Here is a 14,980-nt window from a genome sequence, read left to right on the forward strand (position 1 = left end):
TCCCAGCTACTTGGGAGGCTGAGGCAGGAGAATCTCTTGAACCTGGGAAGTGGAGGTTGCGGTGAGCCGAGATTGTGCCATTGCCCTCCAGCCTGGGCAACAAGAGCAAAACTCCATCTCAGAAAACTAACAAACAAAAAAAGACCAAAAAACCCCCAGATGCCTAAGTCTCCATCTTCAGACAGTCCAGTTTGATTAATCTGGACTGTGGCCTAGGTACTAAGATTTTAAAAGCTTCCCAGATGATTCTAAAGTACAGATGACCTCAAACTTATGTTGTTTTGACTTACAGTTTTTTGATTTTACGATGGGTTTATTGAGCTGTCATTCCATTGTAAATTGAGGACCATCTGAGTTACAATGGTTCAACTTACAGTATTTTGACTTTACCACGGGTTTATAAGAATGTAACCTGATGCATTTTGACCTACTATATTTTCAATTTATATTGTGTTTACTGGGACATAACCCCTCATAAGTTGAGGAGCATCTGTAAAAGCACAGTTGAGAAACATTGTCTTAGAGTTCCTTGGTTTAAAAAAATCTAAATAAGAACTGAGCTAAAGCTCTTCAACTATCCTATTTCCCAATCAGCTGTTGAATTCCTTTGCTGTGAATCTTACCTTTATGAGACTCTAGAGCAGAATCACAAAGTCCTAGGAACAGGTACTTTTCCCCCACCAACCTACTTATGAAAGTTCTTTAGATTACTAACTGTGAACCATGCTACTTTGTATTTACAGAAATTCCTATCTTTCAAAGAAAAGCATGCTTTTCAATTTCATTTCAAAGTTTTATGACAACGTTTTGACGTTGGCAAGTGGCTAGTTAGTTTGCATCCATTTTATTTGCAAGGAAGCTGGGGCAAAAATGATTATTTCTTTGCATGGAATTCTTCCTATCAGTCATAACTGTCCAATGAAGTAATAAATTGCCTTTTAAGATCTTCCTCCCATGGTGATTCTTATGAAGTCATGGAACCATGCCTACTTCTATATTTGCACATGAGCAAAGTGACATGCACACAAGGTTATCCATTAAAGCCTGGTTTGTGGAAGTAAAAGACTGGAAACAACCTAAGTGTCTGCCATCAGGGACAAGTTAAAAAATTATAGCACTTCCAAAAATGGTGTGCTATGCACACATAAAGGAGAATGAGGCAGTTCTTCATGCTCTGATATAGGATGATCCGGTACAGTGCTACAGCCAGTTTGGACCAGTTCACGAGGGCAGGTTGTTAGCGTCTCTTCTTAATTTTGCAGTCAGCGACAACTTGAAATTTGCCATGGTGGGAGTTACACTATGAAAATCTATAAATGGTATGAATCAGAGCATAGCTCACCCCATAAGAGCCAGTTGTTAAATATTTACTAGCACGCCACTGAAAAGATCTCTAAGACCCACTTTAAAGTGAATAAAGCAAGGTGTTGCGCAATCTGCATAGTATGTGAGCAACTGGGTAAAAATAGGGGAAATTATTGTGCGTTAAAAAACCTCTAGATTCTTTAAAACTTAAACATAGAATTACTGTATGTATTCCCAAGAGAAGTGGAAACATATGTCCACACAGAAACATGAAAACAAATGTTTGTAGCAGCATTATTTATATGAACCAATAGGTAAAAACAACCTAACTGTCCATCAGCGGATGAATGAATACATTCACGGTGGTATGGACATACACTAGAATAATATTCAGCCATGAAAAGCAACGAAGTATTGATGAATGCTACGATTTGGATGAACCTCAAAAACATTATGCTAAGTGAAAGCAGCCAGACACAAAAGGTCACATATTGTATGATTCCTTTTAAATGATATAGGCAGAATAGTCAAATACATAGAGACAGAAACAGATTAGTGGTTAACAGGAGATGGAGGAAAGGGAATGAGGAATGATTATTTAATGGGTAATTTTTGTGTGTGTGTTTCTGGAGTGACGAAAAAGTTTTGAAACTAAAGAGTGGTGGTGGTTGCACACCATTATGCATACATTACACGCCACTGAATTGTACACTTTAAAATGGCTAATTGTGTGTTGTATAAATTTTGCTTCAATTAAGAAAACAAAAACAGGCCAGGTGTGGTGGCTCACGCCTACAATCCCAAACTTTGGAAGGACAGGAAGGCAGATCGCTTGAGCACAGGAGTTCGAGACCAGCCTGGGCAACATGGTGAAACCCCATCTCTACCAAAAATACAAAAAATTAGCTGGACATGGTGGTGTGCACCTGCGTTCCCAGCTACTCGGGATGCTAAGGTGGGAGGATCGCTTAAGCTTGGAAGGTGGAGGTTGCAGTGAGCTGAGACTGTACCACCACACTGTAACCGAGACACCATCTCAAAAAAAAAAAAAAAAAAAAAAAAAAGAAAGAAAGAAAAGAAAACAGAAAGAAAGAAAGAAAAGAAAACAGAAAGAAAGAAAGAAAACAAAAACATAAATCTCTGGCAGGCTGTACATAGAAACTGGTAAGCTGTCTCTAAAGAGGAGAACTGGGTAGCTGGGAGACAGGGTGTGGGAGTAATTTCATTGTATGCCTTATTGTTTGAACCATATGGACAAGAGGGGATAGGAAGGTGTACATCCCCTCTGTAAAGCCCAAGGTAAATGGATAAAAAATGAATTAATGGCAAATCACAATTAATTTAGAATTTACAAACTGAAAGCACTAGCTTTCCAGAGACTCTCATTGGTTGGTTTTCCATCACCATATCCCATCAGGTGGGAGTATCTCTCCCAGGCAGCACTTGGACACCTGTATTTACTCTGCCCTGCGAATGCAGGATGCAGAGTAATGCTGGGGGTACTTAGTCGTAGAGTGGGTGAGGTGGATCTGGGAACAGCCATATGGCCTTGGGTTAGGCACATAACCTGTCTGAACACGAGTTTTCTCCTCTGTAAAACGGAGATGATCAGGTCCACCTCTCCGAAATGGTATGACAATGGTATGGAGAATTAAGATAACACATGCGTGTGCCCAACACACTGTAGGCACTGAGCAATGCTGATATCCTTTCCTGGGAAGGGGGATTCTGCCTGCTCAGGAGATTCTCCCTGATGACTCCTGAAGATTTCCTCAGCCTGCTTTGTTCAACTGGCCCAGCATCAGCATAACCTTGTTCCTGTGTCTTTACAAGCCCTTCATTTCTTCTGTTTTATAAACCAAGACTGTATCATTGAAGTGGAGAGTCAATAAAAAAGTAAGAGAATTAGATTCTTAAGGGTAATTAGAGCTGTGATTTATTGAGTGCTTACCTTGGGCCTCATATTTTAAATGCATTATTTCTAACACTTAGAACAACCCTAGAAGCAATATATTTCAATCATCATTTATAGGGACAGAGAGAGCTTAAGGAACCTGCTCACCATTACTTTGTGCTAGAGCAGCAAATTGAACCCAGGACTGCCTGGCTTTCCACTCTATCATATTCCATCATGGAACCCGGCTTGCAAATTGCCAAAGTCAAGACTAGTGGACTATGTGGACCTAAAACAATCGTAGAATCTAGATGAAAGGTGGAAGGGGCCCAAAAAATTATTGAGTCTAACCCTCACCTCATAAGAAAGCTCTACTTCAACATCCTGACTCTTTGATGGAAAGCTCATCACCTCATGTGACAGCCCATTCCATTTTTAGACAACTCTAATTACTAGAAAGACTCATAATGTGCTATTTGCCAGTCAGATTCACCTGCTATTTTCATTACAACTTCATACACCCTGATGAGGCCATTATTAAGACATCCTTGGCTGAAATCCTGAACTCCATTACCTCCTGGACTTGCAATAAGGCCCCTAACACCATTGCCAAATAAAGTTACTCCAGAACATCAGTGATGCAGACAAAGTCATGAGAGGGATGTTGATTGCAACTTCAAATGAGTGTGGGATAGGTGATTATCTCTTTCTAAGGAAAGGTTATGCTGGGTGGGATGTATTGTCACTCGGGACAATATGTAAGTACAGCATATATTGCAGAAGTTTAAAATAATCAGAGTCGTGTGTATGCAACACAATTCCTTGGTTAATTAAAATGCTTGCAAAAAGCAATGAAAGCTGATTTTTGTGTTTCTTCTTCCTGGTTTTCAGCTTCTCTGGCAGTTTTCTGTTGAGTGAAGGACAGTCAGGTCTAAATGATGAAATATGAGCTCATGTTGCTAGCTTCCCACACCATGAACTTACGGTAAGATCTAACAACTAATAATGGAGATTAAAAATGGATAAGAACTAAAAAGGGGGAATCCAAGGTCCTCTAAGTGTGTGAGTCGTGCTCATCTGGTTCTCTGCAGGGGAAGCAGAATATGTTTACGTGATTGTGTGAACTGCAGGAAACTAAAAGATGCCAGGGTCAGAAGAGTAAAATGTGGCTCCACTGGGACTTCAGGTGGCAAATAGGATTGAGAATCTTAACTTTAATGAAGACAACAAAAACCACATAATTAACACACACTGTTAACACCTCATTAGTCTCCTGGGGCTTAAATTATGCTAAAAATAATGCACACATTTTGTTTAAATAAGGCGCTGTTACAGGTGGTCACGAAGGCTTCCTTCATAGCAGAATGAGGCCATTTTTCCACATTTTTTTCAGATGCTTTAAAGTAGGTCTTATCTTCATTCCAAGGAAAGGATTATTAAAAACATATGTGGAGCTGCAGAGAGGAAATGAGCGTATTAGTTAGAGTCTCTCTGGCTCTGAGCCTGACTCCAAAATCTCACACAACCCCATTTCTCAATCCAGACACTCAACATCAGGATTGTCTCACAAATGATGTGCTGTGGGGCATTGGTGCTGGCTACACATCAAGCTGCGAAATAGCCAAGTTTGGTCTGGTGCCTTTTCTTCTCTTCTTTTTCGCACTGTAAACATTAAAACTCCTCTGACATGTTTATACATTCACTGCTGCCTCATCTGGGTTTGACCTGTGACTACTTTGACCCATAGAATTTGGAGAAAGTGATGTTTCTGGGTTTCTGAGCCCAGGCATTGCAAAGACCTGAAATCTTTGGCCATGCCTGGAGCCACCATGGAGGAAGTCCAATTTCCCCTGCTGTAGAGCCAGGCCACAGGGAGAGGCCTTGGAGGATGAGCCATGGCCTGGAGACAGGCCACACGGCCTCTAAGCACCTGAGGCCTAGACATTCAGCCTGGTGGCAGCCCCAGCTGCCAAATGGCTACAACTGCAAGAAAGAACTTAAGCGAGGCCTGTAGAGGAACTGCCATCCCATCCCTAGATAACCCACAGAATCATGAGATATGATAAAATGATTGTTGTTTTAAGCCACTAAATTTGGGGTGGATGTTGCAAAACAATAAATAACCAAAATGCCTCTTTGCATTATCCCTGTTAGGATGCCCCTTTCACCCACCCTTGACCACTGGTTATGAACTGAAGGTTTGTGTCTCCCCAAAATTCATATGTTGAAGCTCTAAACCCCAGTGGATGGTATTTTGGGTTGGGGCCTTTGGAAGGTAATTAGGTTTAGATGAGGTCATGAAGGTGAGGGCCCCCATGATGGGACAAATGTCCTTACAAGAAGAGGAAGAGAAACCAGAGCTCGCTCTCTTCACCATATATGAACATAGCAAGAAGGCAGCTGTCTGCAAGCCAGGAAGAGAGCCCTCACCAGGAACCAAATCTGTGGACACCTTGATCTTGGATTTCCTCCAGAATTGTGAGAATCAAATGTCTCTGGTCTACGTCACCCGGTGGCATTTTGTTACAGCAGCCCAAGCTGACTAAGAAACCATCTATCTGTGTATTTCCAAGATATCTCCCAGCACCCTTAGGAAAATCATCCATGTGTGTTCATGCGTATTCATGGAAGAAAGTCTCCCTCTGTTTCTTAGGAAAATTTCATATTCACTATGATGTTTAGAGATGAGACTCCTGACTTCCCTGTGCAAGCCAAAAGAAAAATATTAAATTTTTCCATTACTCTCTTGCTCTTGTTTTCTCTCTGTATAAAAATAGGAACTCCACCTATTCTCCACCATGGAGTTAAACAGCAAAACCCTGTGCTTGTGGGCTAGTGGTGCTGGTTGGGGGAAGGACGAGAGACATTGCTTGATTATGCTGCACTGAGCATCTCCCTAAGTTTTAGAGAGTCAGTGATGGCTCTGAAAAGGGGATTTCTTTTTCAAGCAAAAAGCTTTGCATTTCTGTCAAAAATCGGGGTAGATAACAAAACTACTTCAACTTTTGTAGTGAAGGTCACAGCTTGCTCATAACAGAGAGTGACATAAAGTATCTGTGCAGCCCTGAAGGAGAGAAAGAAAAACAAAGCATTTTTGAGACCACATTGAAGGAACGTTTACATAGACCTGCTCTATAGCCTTGGCACAGCAAAGTTAAAGTGCTAGAAGTATTGTTGACAAGACTGTACTTTGACTGAATTTAGAAATGTTGGATTGAATCAATAAAAGGATGGATGGATGATGATGATGGGCAGAGAGAGTATAATTTATCCACCAGCTCTGCTAGAGGGAAACCACTGGGTATCACTGTGGGACCTGAAGACCTGTGAATGGCTCAGAACCAAGATGATGAGAGATGAATATCCAGGCAGAAAAATTTCCCTGTGCTGAACCCAGTTAAGAGTTACATCACTCCCTCCAGGTAAGGATTATATGAGACCTTATTGTTGTCATTGCTTGTAGTTTGGAGCCTCTTTATTCATGCTCAAGTTAACTGTAAGCAGTTAATTCCATGAAATGAGTTTGGTCCTTTCCAACTAATTTTCTTGCTTTCTTTATAAAATCTCAAATTAAAGAATGTCTGTAGTTCCTTAAGAACTAAAGGTAAATATCTGAACCAGTGTGGCGAGTATTGCTGGTTGCCTAGCCAATAAAATCCTTTCTTCCTTCATAGTAAGGAAAATTTGATTTTGCTAGGGTAGCAATATGTTCAATGAAAGACCATTTACTCTGCCAGACTCCTGTGCCCCTAAGGATGCCCTGTGCCACATTTCTGACTGTGAGACATAAATTGAAATTGTCTGGGAAATAGGGTGTTGCTACTTCCCTTTTCCTTCTTCCCGCCTGAAGGAAGGTGCCATATCTGGAGGTGTATAAGCCACCTTGCAGCCTTCAGGCAACATTCATGGGTCAGAAGCCCGCACACTGACAATGATGGGAAGCAAAGATGGGAAAATTGCAAGCCCTGTAGGTATCATGGAGCCACCCTACCAGCTCTGGACTTTTTGTTCCGTGCCACAAATGCCTAAGTGTTCCAGCAAGTTTTCGTCATACTTTCCTTATTTGTAGCCAAAAGCATTCCTGGCAGATACTCTTGGGTTGATCCAATTGAGAACTACTGTTTTGGTTCCAGTGTCTGGAAGGTGGAAGGAATATGCCTTCTTTATTGCACATTACCTGACTAAAGGCCAGTTTCTCACAGAGTATTTACAGGAACATTCACATAGACCTGCTCTGTAGTCTTGGCACTAGCAAAGCTAAAGTACCAGAAGTATTGTTGACAAGACTGTTCTTCAACTGGATTTAGAAATGTTAGATTGAATGAATAAATGAATGGATGGATGATGATGATGGGCACACTGTATTAGTTTGGGCTGTAAGAAAAGAAAGTCTTGGCTTACACTAACTTACACAACAGACTCCCAGAGTGGGAAGTCCAGAGGTTAAAAAAGAGGCAGATGCAGAGCCATCAGGGCCTCAAGGACCCAGATCATTCCATCTCACTGCTTGGCCATCCTCAGCATCTTGTGCTGATTGAACAAGATTAATCAGGAACTTTCTTGGCGACCCCCTGCATTTTTTGCAGATTTCTATACCTGAACAAAACAGATCCCTGATAGAAAAGAAAAGCAGGGATCAACAGTCACAGGAAACCATCAGTGTCTACTACCCACATGTTATATAAATACTTTGCAAAATGTGCGAAGTCCCAAAACACAAAATGATGGTGAGGATGATGCCAGCCTACCATCAGCATTGGTTTGGACACTTTCTGGCTGCCATTTGGAAAAGGGGAGTTTAGTTTCTTTCCATTCAGTTGGCATTTATGGCTTCTAAATGAATGGTCTAATTCATTCATCCAATTTGACTGGTTTCATAACAGGAAGCAATTAAAGTGTTCCAAGTGACCAACTAGCCTGCTTGTAAAAACTGAATACTTGAAAAAACAAACAATTTCATCCTTCTCGCCCTCCCAACTAAGGCACCTTCAGTATACAAAAGGGTGGTGCCAAAATGAACTCAAACTCTGTGTAAATGGAAAAAAAGAGATTCCAAAGTCTGTTTAACAACAAGACCAAGTCATAGATTCTTAGTAGGAATAGTTTCTTTCCCCGCCTTTGTGGATGGAGCTAATGTTCTTTCTTTAGAACCGGTGCCTCACTGGGAATAGATGTGAAAACTGCGTAGCAGGATCATGCAATGCGTAGGCAGCTTTGCAGGAGTGAATCTCCCCCCCAGAACACTAAGCTGCTTGTGCGTAATCCACCATTGTATTGCAAACACAGGCACAGGAAGAACAATCTGTAGTGCCAGAGAAACCACTTGTCAGACATACAAAACTAGGACAAAACAGAGCAGCACCTGTATTTTTCTTTGTGAAACAGTGTCTTTTCCTTTCTCCCCATGCGGTTCCGGTGGTGCTGATCCTACTTCTGGCTAACAGAGTAAGCCTATGATGAAATACTGTATTCCATCCTCAGCAACACAGTGATTGGTTCAGATATGGAAACAGGACTCATCGGGCAATTTTGTTGGAACTATTAGAAGTTTTAGAGCTATGAAAATAGAAGATCCTGGATTTTTCAGTTTATATGAGCCAGTAAAATTCCTTCTCACTGAAATTGGCATGAATTGCATTTCTGTCACTTGCAGCTTAAGGAAATCTAGCTAACACAGAAACAAAAGGAACCAGTGTCTTGAGTCCTAAAAAGAAGAAACAGAAATCCATGACAATATAAAGAAATTGATTCTACATTCACAAGTCTTTCTACTTCCACCCTGATACCTTTGTGTTCTCCAGTTCAATTTGTAAAATGAAGAACCTCAAAAAAACTTCAAAAGGTTTAATCCTCAAAAAACAGGTAATAAAATTACAGAATTCAATGATTGCTACATGCCAAGCACTTAGTTGGTTTCCTTACATAATTATCTCATTTAATCCTCAAAAAAAATCCTCACAAAATCCTACCTTGTTTTTACAGGTGGGGACAGTGAGGCTTGGAGTGGATCAGTGCTGTGTGGGAACTGTCAATTTAGTTAGCCTGAGGTCAGGAGCATGCTCTCCCAGGAGACCTCAGAGGAGGGTCTCAACAGGACAACTGTCCCACCAATGAATAAGAAAGCTTTCTCTTTTTACTCTCCAGGGCTTACTCATTAGAGTTCTGACTTCAAACTTTGCACGACTAAATCTGAAGGACCAACAACAGAATACAACATTTTATTTGGATGACCTTGCCTTGAAAGGATTTGAACTTGAGGTCATCCTCATGCCAATAGGTCAGCCCAAGAGTTGCCAACCTTCTTACTTTGCTAATGCTTACAAGATACCTGTGCTTTTCAAATTTATTAAGAGATAATTTATAAGCAATAAAATGCATGCTCTTTGACATGTAAACACTCATGTAAGCATCCCACATTCAAGATATAGGACACTTTCATCGCTCCAGAGAAATTTCTCATGCCCCTTTGCAGCTAATTTCAACATACACACGCACGCATACACACGCACACACACACAAACACACACACACACACACACACACACTCTCTCTCTTTTTCTCTTTCTCTGCCTCTCTCAATGTTCCTCTGCCTCCATCCCAGGAAGCCATTGTTCCAATTTCCATGACAATAGGATTAGGTTACCTATTCTAGCACTTCATATGAATGGAATCACACAGCATATACCAATCTGCATCTTGCTGCTTTCACTTAGACTAATATTTCTGAGATTCCTTCATGTTACTCTATGTACCAGTAGTTTATTCCATCTTTTTTCTGAATAGTGTTCCATTGTGGAAATATAACGCAAATAATATATCTGTTCACCTGCTGATGGATATTTGCGATGTTCCCAGTGGACCCATTATGAATAATGCTCTTGTGTATTTTTATGTATAAATCTGTGGACTTGCATTTTCATTTTTCTAGGAAAGAAAATATTGAATCATATGTTAAAGGCATGTTTAAACCTATAAAAAACTTCTACAGTGTTTTTCCAAGTAGTTGTAGCATTTCACACTCCCACTATTAATGTATGAAAGTTCTAGTTACTCCATATCCTTGCTAACATTGCCATTGTCAGTGTTTTTATTTTCAGTCAAACAAATTGACATAGAGTGATGTTAAACTGTGATTGTGTTTTGCATTTTCCTGACAATCAATGAATATGCTTATTGGTTGTTTGTAGATCTTCTTCTGTGAAGCATTGGTTAAATACGTTCCTCCAGTTTTTCAATTGGATTGTCTTTCTTCTTATTGAGTTATAAGAATTCTAGTGTAGATACAAGTCCTTTTAAAGATACGTGTATTAAGAATATTTTCTCCCAATCTGTGATTTGTCTTTTCAGTTTCTTAAAGGTTTCTTTTTTTTTTTTTTTAATGTGGAACACATGTTTTTTATTGTTCCATTACAGGAATGTATAATAAAGATTTTTTTTAATCACCTATAATCCCATCACTCATTGTGTTTTATAAAAAGGGTAATTTTATCCATCAAAATTTCTCTAAAGTATTGTATATGGGGAAGTAAAATACTTGATAAATCTTATTTTTAAATTTTTTATATTATTATTATACTTTAAGTTCTAGGGTACATGTGCATAACGTGCAGGTTTGTTACATATGTATACTTGTGCCATGCTGGTGTGCTGCACCCATCAACTCGTCAGCACCCATCAACTCGTCATTTACATCAGGTATAACTCCCAATGCAATCCCTCCCCCCTCCCCCCTCCCCATGATAGGCCCAAGAGCAAACATTGTTACATGTGATGAAGTCCACTTTGTCAATTTTTTCTTGTATGGTTTATGCTTTTGGTGTTCTAGTAAGCAATATTTACATCCCAGAAGTTTTACAGCTTCACTTTTACACTTAGGTCTGTGCTCCATTTTGAAAAAGCTTTTTTATGTGTTTAAGATAAAGGCAGAAGTTTGTTTTACTTCCATATTGATATATAGTTGTTCCAGTACCATTTGTTGAACAGTCTACCCTTTGCCCCATTAAATTACCTTGGCACTGTTGGCAAAAGTCAATTGACCATATATGTATAGGTCTATTTTTGAATTTTCTATTTTGTTCCATTGATCGATATGTCTGTCCTCATATCAATACCACACTGACTTGATTATTAAATTTTTATAATAGGTCTTAAAGTCAGTTAGTGGCAGTCTTCCAACTGTGTGTATGTATTTCAAAATTGTTTTAGCAATTCTAAGTCCTTTACTTTTCCACATACACTGCAGAATAATCTTTTCAATTTCTACACATAAGCCTACTGGGATTATGATTGGCATTGTATTAAATTTGAGATAGCTGACATCTTAATGCTGAATCTTCTAATCCACAAATATGACACATCTTTCGAATTGTTTAGATCTACTTTAATATCTCTCAGAAACATTTCATGTTTTTGTATATCTTGCACATTTTAAGTGTAGAGTTTTAAAACTTTTTTCTGAATTTATTACTAAATATTTCATTCCTTTTGGTCTTCTTATGAATGGTAATTATTTCATTTTCAAATTGTTTGTTGCTAGTATCTAGAAACCCAATTTATTTTTATTTGCTGACTTTGTATATTGTGACTCTGGTAAATTCCCTGATTATTTTCAGTAGTGTTTAAAAAATATCCTTAGAATTTTCTTTTCTCTTTTTTTTCTTTCTTTCTTTCTCTCTCTTTCTTTTCTTTTCTTTCTGTTTTCTTTCTTTCTTTCCCTTTCTTTCTTTTTATGTCTCTCTCTTTTTCTTTCTTTGTCTCTCTCTTTCTTTCTTTCTTTCTCTTTCTTTCTTTCTCTTTCTTTCTTTCTTTCTTTCTTTCTCCTTTCTTTCTTTCTTTCTTTCTTTCTTTCTTTCTTTCTTTCTTTCTTTCTTCTTTCTCTTTCTTTCTTTCTTTCTTTCTTTCTTTCTTTCTTTCTTTCTTTCTTTCTTTCTTTCTTTCTCTTTCTTCGTCTCTCTCTCTGTTTCTCTGTTTCTCTCTCTCTCTCTCTCTCTCTCTCTCTCCCCTTTCTTTCTTTCTTGGGGTTTCACTCTGTCACCCAGGCTGGAATGCAGTGACACGATCACAGCTTACCACAGCCTTGACTCCCCTCAGGCTCAAGCGATCCACCCACCTCAGCCTCCAGAATACCTGAGACTACAGGTGCACATCATGCCTGGCTAATTTTTTAATTTTTTGTAGTGACAGTGTTTTGCCATTGTTCCCCAGGCTGCTCTCAAACTCCTGAGCTCAAGCGATCTGCCCACCTCAGCCTCCCAAAGTGTTGAGATTATAGGCGTGAACCATTGCACTTGGCCTAGACTTTTCTGTGTAGGTATTCATGTTTGCATAAAGTTTAAATATGCCCCTCAATATCCACGCTATTTATTTATTTATTTATTTATTTATTTATTTATTTGGAGATGGAGTCCTGCTGTGTTGCTAAGGCTGGAGTGCAGTGGCTTGATCTTGGCTCACTGCAACCTCTGCTTCTTGAGTTTAAGCAATTATCTTGTCTCGGTCTCCCAAGTAGCTGGGATTACAGGCATGCGCCACCACGCTTGACTAATTTTTTTGGTATTTTTAGTAAAGATGGGGTTTCACCATGTTGGCCAGGCTAGTCTCAAACTCCTGCCTCAGGTGATTCACCCACCTCAGCCTCCCAAAGTGCTGGGATTACAGGTGTGAGCCACCGTGCCTGGCCTCCAGGCTTTTTATTGTTATTTTTTCTTGTCCTATTGCACTGTCTAGGAATTCCAGTACAATATTGACTAGAGATGGGGAGAGCAGATATTTCCTCGCTCTCAATCTTAGATGGAAAACATTCAATATTTCTCCATTAAGTCGGCTGCTACTTGTAGGTTTTTCATAACTGCCTTTAATCAAACTGAGGAAGTTGTCTTTTATTATTAGTTTGCTAAGAATTTTTTTCTTTTTATCATGAATGAGGTTAGATTTTGTGAACTACTCTTCCTTCATCAATCCAGATGATCATGTGATTTTTTTCACTGCATTCTGTTAATGTGGTTAATTATATAAACTAACTTTCAAATGTTAAACCAAGCTTGCATTTCTGGGGTAAACTGTAATCAGTCACAATATATTTTCCATATTGTGTATTTTCTGAATTTGTTTTGTTAAAATTTTGTTCAGGAATTTTTATTTATGTTCATTAGATATACTTATCTGTCAGGCTTTTAATTTCATGGTTATGTTAGTCTCAGAAGAGAAATTGAGAAGAACGTTACTACGTTACTCCTCTCTATTTTCTGAAAGAGTTTGTGTAAATTTGGTATTACTTATTTCTTAAACATTTCATAAACATTTTATAGAATTCACCAGCAAACTCATCTGGCCTAGACTTTCCTTTGTGAGAAGGATGTTTTAAATAACAAAATAAAATTTTTAAATATACACAGGGCAATGCACACTGTTTTTCTTGTGTAAATTCCGTAAGTTGCGTTTTTCAAAGATTTTCCCATTGCATCTCAGTTATTGACCTTATTAGCATAAATGTGTTCACAAGACTTATTTATCTTTTTGATAGCTATAGGATATGAAATAATGTGCCCTCTTTTATTTATCATATTAGTAATTTTGATTTCTTTCTTTTTTATTAGTCTTGCTAGAAATTTATCAATTTTATTAATCTTTAAAAATAATCCACTTTTTGTTTTTAAATTTTTTCTCTATTGTTTATCTGTTTGCTGTTTTATTATTTTATGTTCTTTATTACTTATTTCCTTTTACTTACATTGGGTTAATTTGCTCCTTTCTTTAGCTTCTTAGTGTTTAAACCTTTTTACTTTTCTAATATATGCATTGAAAGTTACGTGTTTTCCTCTGAGAACTGCTTTGGCTCCATCCTCTATGGCTTGATATGTTGTTTTCATTATAATTCATGTGAAATATTTTCTGATCTCCCTGTGGTTTATTCTTTGGCTCATAAGTTATTGAGAAGTGCATTATTTAATTTTTAAATATTTGAGGATTTTCTGCATATCTCCTGGATTTGTATTTTAGCTTCATTGTACTCATATAACATACTCTGATGAAAAGTTTTAAACTCTTTAAATTTAATAAAAACTTATTTTTGGCCTAAGAGATTATCTATCTTGGTAAACATTCCATGTAAATTTGAAAAGAATATTTATTATGGAACTACTGGGAAAACACAAGTTCAGTCATGTCAGTTGATAATGTTGTTCAAATAATCACTGATTGTCTTGTCTATTTCTTCTACCAATTAATGAGAAGGCATGTTAAAAGTGTCCAGTTATGACTATGAATTTGTTTATTTCTGTCTTTAGTTTTTAAAATTTTTGTTTCATTTATTCTGAAGTTTTGTTGTTGGATATATAAAATTTAGGATTATTATGTTTTCTTGATAAATGTGCCTTTTATCATTGTGAACTGTCCAGTTGCTATGACTATCTACAGCAGTAGCTTTTGTTTTGATGTCAATTTTTGAATGATGTTAATGTAACTATGTCCTTCTGCTTACTGTTTCCATGGTAAATCCTCTTTTCATGCGTTTACTGCCAGTCTGTCTGTGTCTTTATATTTGACATGCATCTCATAGAGGCAGCAAATAGTTGGGTTTTGTTTTTTTATCCAATCTGAGAATGGCTGAATTGCCATTTTTCAATGAGCTGCTGTTCTTCTTCTCATGGAAGAGAAATATTTTTTAGGTTAGTATCTCCACTAAGATAGAAAGACAAAATGTAGATATACAGTTTGTGAGTGTAAGGGCAAATGTATTAGGCCATTTTTGCATTGCTATAAAGAAATACTTGAGGCTGGGTA

This window comes from Macaca fascicularis, chromosome 5 (genome assembly GCF_037993035.2).
Source record: "Macaca fascicularis isolate 582-1 chromosome 5, T2T-MFA8v1.1".
NCBI classification, from domain to species: domain Eukaryota; kingdom Metazoa; phylum Chordata; class Mammalia; order Primates; family Cercopithecidae; genus Macaca; species Macaca fascicularis.